We start from the raw sequence: 13,376 nt of genomic DNA, 5'->3' as shown, positions 1-13,376 counted from the left end.
TCAGTGAAAGAGAAAAGATAACTTACATCATCACGAAATTACACGTACAACAACGACCAGAATAAGAAAAACAGGACTTCCTAATGACAACGTAAATACTCCTACATATTCCTTTATCGCTCCAAATATGTTTCATCATCTTTATTTTGAATGCAGGCTTATTTCATTTCTGTTGACAATTATTCCTCATGTCCCTATCTTACACCGAGGTGATAAACGTGTTGGACTTCCTGTTGCCTGGCGTAGTACAGAAACTCGACGTGGCATGGACTCAACAAGTTGGAAGCCCCGTGCAGGCCATCCTGCCTCTATAGCAGTCCATAATTGCGAAAGTGTTGACGGTGCAGGGTTTTGTGCACCAACTGACTTCTCGATTACGTCCCACAAATGCTCGATGGGATTCATGTCGGGTGATCTGCGTGGCCAAATCATTCGCTCGAACTGTCCAGAATGGTTTTCAAATCAGTCGCGAACTACTGTGGTCCGGTAACATGGCGCATTGTCATCCTTAGAAATTCCATTGTTGCTTGGGAACAAGAAGTCTGTAAATGGTCTCCAAGTAGCCGAACACAACCATTTCCAGTCAATGATCGGTTCATTCCATGTAAACACATCCCCCACCATTATGAAGTCACACCAGCTTGCACAGTGCCTTGTTGATAATCTAGGTCCATGGTTTCGTGGGGTCTACGCCACATTCGAACCCCACCATAAGCTCTTACCAACTGAAATCGGGACTCACCTGACTAGACCACTGTTTCCCAGTCATCCAGGGTCCAACCGATTTGGTCACGAGTCCAGGAGACGCACTGTACGAGATGTCGTGCATAGGCACCCGCGTCGGTCGGCTGCTGTCATAGCCCATTAACGCCAAATTTTGCTGCAGTGTCCTAACGGGTACGTTCGTTGTACGTCCCACATTGATTTCTACGGTTATTTCAGGTAGTGATGCTTGTCTGTTAGCGCTGACAAATATACGCAAACGCCGCTGCTCTCGGTGGTTAAGTGAAGTTCGTCGGCCACTGGGTTGTCAAATAGTTCAAATGGCTCTGAGCACTATGGGACTCAACATCGGAGGTCATCAGTCCCCTAGAACTTTGAACTACTTAAACCTAACTAACCTAAGGACATCACACACATCCATGCCCGAGGCAGAATTCGAAGCTGCGACCGTAGCGGTCGCGCGGTTCCAGACTGAAGCGCCTAGAACCGCTTGGCCACTCCGGCCGGCTTACTGGGTTGTCCGTGGTGAGGGTAATGCCTGAAATTTCATATTCTCGGCACACTCTTGACACTGTGTATCTCAGAACACTGAATTCCACAATGATTTCCAAAATAGAATGCCCCATGTGTCTAGCTCCAGTTGTTATTCTGCGTTCAGAGACTGATAATTCCTGTCGTCCGGCTGCAACCACGTCGGACACCTTTTCATATGAATCAACTGATTGCAAACGACAACTCCGCCACTGCACTGCCCTTTTATATCTTGCGTACGTGATACTACCGCCATCTGTATATGTGCACATCGGTATCCCATGATTTTTGTCACCTGACTGTAACACGGTGTCGGTTGTCATTTTTTGTGCACATCTAGGGCACCGCCGTTGAAAATTTCTGAGGATGAAGAGACAAGGGAGCATATTTTACTGTGTTGCCAACGGTGTTGATTGGGAATTGATTGAAAAGTTTTGTTTACAGCCGTGACACACCTATCGTATTACAAGCGTTGGTACTGGTCTGTATATTCGAACTTAGTTCTATCTTCAGCAGCCAACTTACTAATTTTTCAGTGGCACGTTTAGGTTGTTTATCTAAAGTAACTGGCTTGGTGTTAGCCCTCTGATCTGGTGTTTTACACTACTCACAATTTCTTCAAAACCGTAATCTACGTAAAAATTACACTTATATCATCAATACGTGCAGTAATTTCTCATGTCCACCTATCTTCTGGTTTACTAGCTGGGTGACAAAACGAACTGTATGTTATCTGTCCCCCATGATCCGAAGTGATGAAAAGGAATCGAAGTGTGGAAAACATGTGGTAGTATAAGAATTTATGTTCGAAATTAGAACTTAATTGAAATGTACAGACTAGGTGTATCGGTTTTGAAAAGTGTAAGCAACATCAATTACTTGCCAGACTGTTAATGACGCCTATGAGATCCATAAGAAGTAAATTTCGTTCTTCTTGCAGCGGTGCTCTCCGTACACTAAGGGTTCGATGCATAGTGAGGTGTACCCGTTTCTCGCCAAAGTAAAACACGCCTGCCGACCCTTTGCAACATAACCTCGTCAAGGTGAAAAAAATGGTTCAAATGGCTCTGAGCACTATGGGACTTCACTTCTGAGGTCATCAGTCTCCTAGAACTACTTAAACCTAGCTAACCTAAGGAGATCACACACATCCATGCCCGAGGCAGGATTCGAACCTGCGACCGTAGCGGTCGCGCGATTCCATACCGTACGCCTAGAACTGCTTGGCCACTCCGGCCGCCGTCCAAGATGACACGAAACCTATATTGATATGTATTCTGTGGTATATGCTGACAAGCTGTTTGTGTTTCTACTGCGGCAGGTAGTAAGCGGTAGATACGTGGCTGATCACCTTACACACAGACCATCTTCATGAAGTTTTCTGCATAAAATAATGAATAGTATAATCGTTCTACTGCCTGAAGCATGTAGTTGAGATAGAGTTCCATTCGTTCCTTGACATATGTAACCGCAAGAACTGATGCACTTGTAGCTAGGAAAACTCCACACACGTTCCATGACCACCTTCTAAACAATCATTAAACCAGTCATTCTATAGCTTAATCTACGTATAACTAACGTAGAAGGTAAATTGAGTGTATGCGCCAAACTAGACGAAGGAGCATTGTACGCAAAGTCTGTTTATTATGTATAATGAGCTAATTGGAATTAATATGACGCAGTTTATTGCAATGTGAGCGAAAAGCTTGGCTCTGTGGCGATGTGGAACCAGAAGGTTGCTATGTGGAAACTTGCAAAACATTTCTGTACGTGTATACACACATATTGGAACAATGGACTCGATCAACAGACGCTGTCCAGAGACTGTCTGCGTGTTAGTACGAGCTTCAGTACTCTTTGTTAACAAGGTTCGTAGATAAACGTTATTATAAGTGGTGTATCACTTCTGCATCAGCATAGATCGTATAACGATCTAGCAAAGACTGCCTAAAGAGGTAATAAGAGAGAATAGTCGTTCTATCCGAGGACAGACTATTAGGTTGGTGCATAAGTTCGTAGTGTTTTTGTTTTGCATGTTGGGATTCCGGTTGCTCTTTATTTGTTTATTGATTAACATTCCTTTATTTGTAGTTCACTGTTACTATTTGAGTTTAGATATTGTCATTATGTCATTTGGAAGTAGTGAGTGGAGCTGTGGGCGCTAAAAAATGGAATGCGAAGAGAAGAAATCGGAACATTTCCGACATATTCTTCTGTTTAAGGGGAGGTTTACTATCTTTGGCCCGAAGAAAGGAAGTTTCTTGAGAATTTTTTCTCGGGATGAGTTATAGATATCAATGTCAAATTTGGTCGAAATGTTTATTGATATTTCCTCTACAAACTGGAATTATTTCGACCGGAAATGTCGAAGAGCAAAGGCGGAAGTGCCGATGAAACGAAACAAAATTTCGATGTAGACCTCCACGTGCGGTATGTCACAGGTCAGCCGGCTCGTCTGAAATCAAAACTGACTTGACGTTAGCGAAGTATATAAGATTCTTTATGAGTTGTACATCGCTTAAGTTATTTGGACGATAGGAAAGAAAATGGCGGCCATTTGAAGAAAAGGGTGTTTTTCACTGATTTTTCGACTTCGTCAGCCAAGTAAAAATATTTATACAGGGTTATTACAAATGATTGAAGCGATTTCACAGCTCTACAATAACTTTATTATTTGAGATATTTTCACAATGCTTTGCACACACATACAAAAACACAAAAAGTTTTTTTAGGCATTCACCAATGTTCGAAATGTGCCCCTTTAGTGATTTGGCAGACATCAAGCCGATAATCAAGTTCCTCCCACACTCGGCGCAGCATGTCCCCATCAATGAGTTCGAAAGCATCGTTGATGCGAGCTCGCAGTTCTGGCACGTTTCTTGGTAGAGGAGGTTTAAACACTGAATCTTTCACATAACCCCACAGAAAGAAATCGCATGGGGTTAAGTCGGGAGAGCGTGGAGGCCATGACATGAATTGCTGATCATGATCTCCACCACGACCGATCCATCGGTTTTCCAATCTCCTGTTTAAGAAATGCCGAACATCATGATGGAAGTGCAGTGGAGCACCATCCTGTTGAAAAATGAAGTCGGCGTTGTCAGTCTCCAGTTGTGGCATGAGCCAATTTTCCAGCATGTCCAGATACACGTGTCCTGTAACGTTTTTTTCGCAGAAGAAAAAGGGGCCGTAAACTTTAAACCGTGAGATTGCACAAAACACGTTAACTTTTGGTGAATTGCGAATTTGCTGCACGAATGCGTGAGGATTCTCTACCGCCCAGATTCGCACATTGTGTCTGTTCACTTCACCATTAAGAAAAAATGTTGCTTCATCACTGAAAACAAGTTTCGCACTGAACGCATCCTCTTCCATGAGCTGTTGCAACCGCGCCGAAAATTCAAAGCGTTTGACTTTGTCATCGGGTGTCAGCAATTGTAAGCGGCAAGGCTTCTGCTTTAGCCTTTTCCGTAAGATTTTCCAAACCGTCGCCTGTGGTACGTTTAGCTCCCTGCTTGCTTTATTCGTCGACTTCCGCGGGCTACGCGTGAAACTTGCCCGCACGCGTTCAACCGTATCTTCGCTCACTGCAGGCCGACCCGTTGATTTCCCCTTACAAAGGCATCCAGAAGCTTTAAACTGCGCATACCATCGCCGAATGGAGTTAGCAGTTGGTGGATCTTTGTTGAACTTCGTCCTGAAGTGTCGTTGCACTGTTATGACTGACTGATGTGAGTGCATTTCAAGCACGACATACGCTTTCTCGGCTCCTGTCGCCATTTTGTCTCACTGCGCTCTCGAGCGCTCTGGCGGCAGAAACCTGAAGTGCGGCTTCAGCCGAACAAAACTTTATGAGTTTTTCTACGTATCTGTAGCGTGTCGTGACCATATGTCAATGACTGGAGCTACAGTGAATTTATGAAATCGCTTCAATCATTTGCAATAACCCTGTAGTTGATGGGTCGGAATAAAAGTGGTACAACCACTAGACAGTTTAGTTAGCTTCGTCGGAAACAAAAAATCATGCCAATCGTTTCAGTAGATTTCAAGTTACCATAGCGCGCGATAAAAAAAACGTAATTTCGAGAAAAACGCGTTTGAAGTTTTGACTACATATAAATGCAATATTATGCAACGTACGTTCGATCTGCTATTCCGGGTCCATAAATTAGTCCTTCCTCTTCCTCACAGAGGGCGTTCTGCTCGATCTGGGCCATCTTGTGCTGCTCCAGAGCCGCTCGTACGGCCGGTGACAAGTGGTTTTCCGTCGCTTGAATCCGGTGGTCATCCGAATGCTTGGCGAACTGCGTCGAATAGAGTCCCAGGGTGACGTCATTCGTTGTCATGGCCTTCAGAATTGCTTAATATCCTTCGCTGAAGCTGCTCACTGCCAGGGAAGTCGCAACCTCCACCGTCTTCGCACCCGAATGCAAATGCTTGGGAGCTAACTTCCAACAACACGCGTTCAAACTTTCATTTTTTCCTCCCAAGCACCGGTACAATAACTCGTCCAGCGAAAGAAAAAAACTGGTGCGTGAAAAAGGCCGATTTCCGGCAGGTGCATTTTTTTGTGCAACCGCGAACAATGAACATTTCCGTTCCGTCGGAAAAACCATTTCAGGTGTGGATTCTAAACACTTCTGTGGATCCAAAAATGCAGTTTTAAAAAAAATCGATTTTTTGAACCAAAAGACAGTAAACCTCCGCTTAGTGGAGGGGGTGACAACATCAGAGGCAGCCAGAAACATTTGCGCCGTGTATGGGGATAAGGCCTATGGACAGAGCACGACAAGAAAATGGTTGTCTCGTTTTAAGGAGGATCTTTTTGACATTAGTGACTCTCCACATTCAGAAAGAGCATCAGGGTTTGATGAAGCTCCTTGAATCGCATTAATCCACAATGATGCCCTGCCAAAATGCTGAGCCACGCTGCCTCTATAGCCGCCCATAATTGCGAAAGTATTGCAGCTGCAGGATTTTGTGCTCGAACTGACCTCTCGATTACGTCCCATAAATGTTCGATGGGATTCATGTCGGGCGGTCTGTGTGGCCAAACCATTCTGTAGAATTGTCCAGAATGTTTTTGAAACCAATTGCGATCAACTGTATCCCAGTGACATGGCGCACTGTCATCCATGAAAATTCCATCGTTGTTTGGGAACATGAGTGGCTGTAAATGGTCTCAAAATGGCTCTAAGCACTATGGGACTTAACATCTGAGGTCATCAGTCCCCTAGAACTTTGAACTACTTAAACCTAACAAACCTAAGTACAACACACACATCCATGCCCAAGGCAGGATTCGAACATGCGACCGTAGCATCAGCGCGGTTCCGGACTGAAAGACCTAGAACCGCTCGGCCACAACGGCCGGCTGCAAATGGTCTCCAAGTAGCCGAACAGAACCATCTCCAGGCAATGATCGGTTCAGTTGGACCAGAGCACCCAGTCCATTCCATGTAAACAGAGCCCCCACACCATTATGGAGCCTGGTGGCTTGCACAGTGTTGGTGGAAGCGTATGGGAGCAATGCACCCACATGTGACACGGTGGCCAGGTGGCGCAGACGCTTCCAGTGTGGTCAAACAAGTATGAGTATCGGAGGACGAAGTGGAGGACCATCTCTGTGTGAAAACCGGCGGGAGCTAGAGGAGTGAAGGCCCTGGTGCTCCGACAACAGCTTATGACAACGGAGGTGACAGTGGGAGATGCGAAAATCTGCCATGGATCAGCTTTCAACATATACGAGATTTGAACGTGACAAACGTCGCCGCCCGCTTGGTTCCGCGACTTCTCACAGCCATTCGAGAAGCCCGCAGCACGGCGCCAGCGGCGGAAATGTTGCAGCTGTGTGGGGCCAATGCAGATGGCTTTCTCAGCCGACTAATGAACCATAGATTACTACTGGCTGTATCACTCTGATCACGAGACACAAGAACGAAGCAAAAAGTTGAAAAATTTCGATTAACCATCGCCGAAAAAGGCTCCGCCATCAGCAGGCAAGGTGGTTCATAGTGGATTTGGAACTGTCACTGTGTAATGCTAGAAGATTACGCTCATAAGAGGCAAACCATGTAACGAGTATGCCATCGGAATCTCATGACGAAATAATGGGAGGCTGTCAAGACAAAGCGGCGCGGGAAGCTGTGCAAGGAGGTATTGTTGCTCCAGCTGAAATTAAACTTTCTTGGTAGGGTAAGCAAACTGAGACGCTATGTATCATTTGGAGAAAGGGTTGCACAACGGAATGGTCAAAAGAGTAAGGCTCGTGGCCCTGGTTAATCCATAATTAAAGAGTAACAGAGGTTAACTAGCTACCGAAATAATAGCAAAAGGAGTTCCATTACTGTGGATTTATTTCACTAGGATCTACACTCATGAGGAGGAACTAAATGTAGCGGATATCTACATTCAAAAGTAACAAAATGCACATGGAGTATTAACTGTCTCAGTTAAACATAACACACACATGAGTTGTCCTCAAGGTACTGGGAAATTAGTATAAAAGATGTGTTGCCTCGAGAGATTGTGTCTGAATCACCTATAAACAACGTGGGAAAAATTATTGCTGTACCTATGCTACAAGGTGATGTGCTATTCTGACAAGCACAGGAGCTAATACGTGCAAGACATGGTAACCCAAAATTCACTGTAATAAGGACTCCCAAATCGCGAACGAAATAGAATAACTAAAATAAGAGTCGTCATTACAGCTATAAGTAACATCCAACGTTATCGTGACGTTCTTAAAATTCGCGCGGTGGCAGTCTCGGCTAAATTCAAACAACAAAGCGAGAACACTCACAAGTCTTCACGGCGCCAGGGTTAGAACTCCATCTTTACTGCTCCAGAATCGGGCCCCGAATGCCAGAAAAAGTTTTTCTCTCTCTAAATTCTGGGGGCGCACTGAAAAAGTCTGACTAAAACCGGCTTCAGCAAACCATTGTTCGTGCTGACCCATCAGAGAAGAGGATATTGTCCTCTCCAATCCTCCGCTATTCTGGTATGTTCCCTAGAAAAATCCACGCCATAATATTATGGGCGAGACAGTGCCCTATACATGGTGTTACAAAAAGGTACGGCCAAACTTTCAGGAAACATTCCCCACACACAAATAAAGGGAAGATGTTATGTGGACATGTGTCCGGAAACGCTTAATTTCCATGTTAGAGCTCATTTTAGTTTCGTCAGTATGTACTGCACTTCCTCGATTCACCGCCAGTTGGCCCAATTGAAGGAAGGTAATGTTGACTTCGGTGCTTGTGTTGACATGTGACTCATTTCTCTACAATACTAGCATCAAGCACATCAGTACGTGGCATCAACAGGTTAGTGTTCATCACGAACGTGGTTTTGCAGTCAGTGCAATGTTTACAAATGCGGAGTTCGCAGTTGCCTATTTGATGTATGGACTAGCACGGGGCAATAGCCGTGGCGCGGTACGTTTGTATCGAGACGGATTTCCAGAACGAAGGTGTCCCGATAGGAAGACGTTCGAAGCAATTGATCGGCGTCTTAGGGAGCACGGAACATTCCAACCTATGACTCGCGACTGGGGAAGACCTAGAACGACGAGGACACCTGCAATGGACGAGGCAATTCCTCGTGCAGTTGACGATAACCCTAATGCAGCGTCAGAGAAGTTGCTACTGTACAAGGTAACGTTGACACGTCACTGTATGGAGAGTGCTACGGGAGAACCAGTTGTGCAGGCACTATCAGCAGCTGATTGGCCTCCACGGGTACACTTCTGCGAATGGTTCATCCAACAATGTGTCAGTCCTCATTTCAGTGCAAATGTTCTCTTTACGGATGAGGCTTCATTCCAACGTGATCAAATTGTAAATTTTCACAATCAACATGTGTGGGCTGACGAGAATCCGCACGCAATTGTGCAATCACGTCATCAACACAGATTTTCTGTGAACGTTTGGGCAGGCATTGTTGGTGATGTCTTGATTGGGCCCCATGTTCTTCCACCTACGCTCAATGGAGCACGTTGTCATGATTTCATACGGGATACTCTACCTGTGCTGCTAGAACATGTGCCTTTACAAGTACGACACAAGTGGTTCATGCACGATGGAGCTCCTGCACATTTCAGTCGAAGTGTTCGTACGCTTCTCAACAGGGAGGTGCCACGGGTCGTAACACATCTGAAATGTAACGTCCACTGTTCAAAGTGCTGTCAATGCGAACAAGAGATGACCGAGTCGTGTAACCAATTTCACCCCATACCATCGCGCCGGGTGATACGCCAGTATGGCGATGACGAATACACGCTTCCAATGTGCGTTCACCGCGATGTCGCCAAACACGGATGCGACCATCATGACGATGTAAAGGGAACCTGGATTCATCCGAGAAAATGACGTTCTGCCATTCGGGCACCCAGGTTCGTCGTTGAGTACACCATCGCAGGCGCTCCTGTCTGTGATACAGCGTCAAGGGTAACCGCAGCTATGGTCTCCGAGCTGATGGTCCATGCTGCTGCAAACGTCGTCGAACTGTTCATGCAGATGGTTGTTGTCTTGCAAACGTCCCCATCTGTTGACTCTGGGATCGAGACGTCGCTGCATGATCCGTTACAGCCATGCGGATAAGATGCATGTCATCTCGACTGCTAGCGATACGAGGCCGTTGGGATCCAGCACGGCGTTCCGTATTACCCTCCTGAGACCACCGATTCCATATTCTGCTAACAGTCATTGGATCTCGATCAAAGCGAACAGATGTCGCGATACGATAAACGGCAATCGCGATAGGCTACAATCCGACCTTTATCAAAGTCGGAAACGTGATGGTACGCATTTCTCCTCTTTTCACGAGGCATCACAACAACGTTTCACCAGGCAACGCCGGTCAACTGCTGTTTGTGTATGAGAAATGGGTTGGAAACTTTCCTCATGTCAGCACGTTTTAGTTGTCACCACCGGCGCCAGCCTAGTGTGAATGCTCTGAAAAGTTAATGATTTGCATATCACAGCATCTTCTTCCTGTGGGTTAAATTTCGCGTCTGTAGCACGTCATCTTCATGGTGTAGCAATTTTAATGGCCAGTAGTGTATAATCCCCAAATCTAAATTTCCCCTGAATATCATTTAAATTTGGTTTCTTCATTTTTTTGCTCCCATCGTTACGTGAAATGCGGTGCAGTGAAACTACCTACTCAGCATATACCGGACTAGTCTGTAGTCACCATGGATTGATAGCGCAACCTGTTATCAGGTTCAGCGGACTGACACTTGCAGCTTGCCAGGTTTGCGAAAATCCAGGTTGGCCTGCTTCAACCATGTGCCTAAGTGCACATGTGAAAGTTACCCTTTGTATGTAAATAATGACAGTGCTGGGTTCAAATGGCTCTGAGCATTATGGGACATAACATTGGAGGTCATCAGTCCCCTAGAACTTAGAACTACTTAAATCTAACTAACCTATGGACACCACACACATCGATGCCCGAGGCAGGATTCGAACCTGTGACCGTAGCGGTCGCGCTGTTCCAGACTGCAGCGCCTAGAACCGCTCGGCCGCTCCGGCCGGCAATGACAGTGCTGGAAAAACTCTTACGTTATTTGATTTTCAAACAGCTGAGCAAAACTGAACGTACTCAGACAGTTCTCTCTTTACTTATTCTGATCATTAGTAAAGTGACACACAATATTTTTAGCGAAACGCAATCTGACTTTCAATAATCCCTACAAAACAATCGCCATGACTAACAAAAACTTATACCTTTCATGAATCACTTACCTCACAAAAATCTTCGTTACTCGAACTACTGCAATACAGCGAGCGCCAATACTGCCAGCTAAATAAAAGATTCTAACTACTTAAGGCACTAGCTACTGATAGGCATAGTTAGCAAATGAAAGGTTTTGATGGAGAACAAACAATGTATTTATCATAGTAATGTTCAGAAGTCATCATTTATGTATCAGTTAATGACATCCAGTCTTACAAATTTCCTTTTCCTGACGGACACACGTCCAGATCGTCCGCTCACAGTAACCTCTCCAAACCCTGGCATCTCTCTCCCCACATCCACCACTGCTGGCGGCTCACCTCCAACAGTCCAACGCTTTGCGCTGTTCACGTCCAACTGCCCAACACTACAATAGCAAATTTCAACACTGTAAACCAGCCGCCGGCCGAAGTGGCCGTGCGGTTAAAGGCGCTGCAGTCTGGAGCCGCAAGACCGCTACGGTCGCAGGTTCGAATCCTGCCTCGGGCATGGATGTTTGTGATGTCCTTAGGTTAGTTAGGTTTAACTAGTTCTAAGTTCTAGGGGACTAATGACCTCAGCAGTTGAGTCCCATAGTGCTCAGAGCCATTTGAACCATTTTTGTAAACCAGCCACAGACTGCACACAGCGCAGTCAGCGATTTTAATACAGAGCGCTACGTGGCGTCACCAACATAAAAACCAAAACAGCCTACTTACACATGTGCCTTTGTGTCTCCGTTACGGCAGATTGAGATGCTTTAATATTTGCTGCGAAGAAAGGAGCGGGCAGGGTGGTCGGAGTGTTTGTACACCTCTAGGTACACAGACAACAGCCGCCGCTTGTGTCGCAGGGTTGCCTGTTTGCGTTACCCTAGTCAATCAGAAGAGTCGGTTCTCCATCACATTCGAGCCAAAAGTTTAGCGCGTCGGCCCCCCTGCCTTGCATGAAAGACTAGCGTTAGACCCTCCGCGCCACGGTGACGCCCGTATACAGGGTGTTAAAAAATTCCCGTTACAAACTTCTAGGACTTGTAGAGGGGAGTGAATACATATTTTTTTGAATAGGAACCCATGTCCGGAAACGAACCGTTTCCGTGATACAGTCGTTTGTAAACATGTTTTCTAGGTGAATAGGCAACAGGATAGTTATGATAGGGCGTGGTTACATCGGATCGGCTAATGTCATTTGGCGTCTATCCTACCTGTTCTGACCTGATTGACGTCTCTGTGAGTGTTACAGCAACGCGGCTGAGTAAACGTTTGCAGATTATGTTGTGGCGTAACAAGACAGCTACGCCACACTGAAGTAGCCGAATGGCACGCGTAATCTCACGTTGGCTAAATAGAGATCTGAAACAGGATACGTAATGAATGGTAGCAAGAAAAGTACGTAGCTGCTTTAATACTTAACTTTTAATCCGTCATTGGTTTACAACGTTCTTGATGAGACATTTCATACGATAACTATCAAACTATGTAAGGCTAATGGCGCCTTGCTAGGTCGTAGCCATGAACTTAGCTGAAGGCTATTCTAACTATCTCTCGGCAAATGAGAGAAAGGCTTCGTCAGCGTAGTCGCTAGCAAAGTCGTCGTACAACTGGGCGAGTGCTAGTCCGTATGTCGAGACCTGCCTTGTGGTGACGCTCGGTCTGCGATCACACAGTGGCGACACGCGTGTCCGACATGTACTAAATGGACCGCGGCCGATTTAAGCTACCACCTAGCAAGTGTGGTGTCTGGCGGTGACACCACAGATTACATCGACATAATCCTTCTTAGTGGCGAAGCTCACGGTAATGGAAGAGCTACTAGTCGCCTTTATAAGGATCGTTCTCCACAACTTTCGACTCCATTGCACTTACCTTCGCCACAATTAAGCAACGGCTCCGAGGAGAGGTACTTTCACTGTCAGCAGCTTGACTATGATGCTCCAACGAAACGCCGCACTCTCCAATTGGAAGAGGCCGTACTGCATCACGCTGAAGAGAAATCGACAACGAGCACACGAGCAATTTCTTTGGCTATTAATGAGTGGAACTGTAAAACAAGTAATCTGTTAAGTCAAGCCTAATCAATTAGGTGTAGAGGAGGTCGCGTTACCAACATGTTTTCAAACGGCTGAAGCTTGGAAACTGTGTGTTTCCAGACATGGCTTCCAGTTTAAAATATTATCTGATTTCTCCCCTTTACAAGTCTTAAAGTTTGTAACGGGAATTTTCGAAAGCCCTGTACATTACATGGAAGGCGTCTCCATTGTCTGAGGAACAAATAGGCTGGTATTCCAGGAGGCACGCGACTCAAGAGTGGAACCTACCAGGCGAACATTACACCAGATGGAAATCATTTTAATAAAATCGGACGTGCTTATCCCTTGTCATCTTAAGAGGAGTGCAAGC

The sequence above is a fragment of the Schistocerca piceifrons genome, chromosome 4, assembly GCF_021461385.2.
Source record: "Schistocerca piceifrons isolate TAMUIC-IGC-003096 chromosome 4, iqSchPice1.1, whole genome shotgun sequence".
In the NCBI taxonomy this organism is placed as follows: domain Eukaryota; kingdom Metazoa; phylum Arthropoda; class Insecta; order Orthoptera; family Acrididae; genus Schistocerca; species Schistocerca piceifrons.
Note: the sequence above shows the minus strand (reverse complement) of the source record.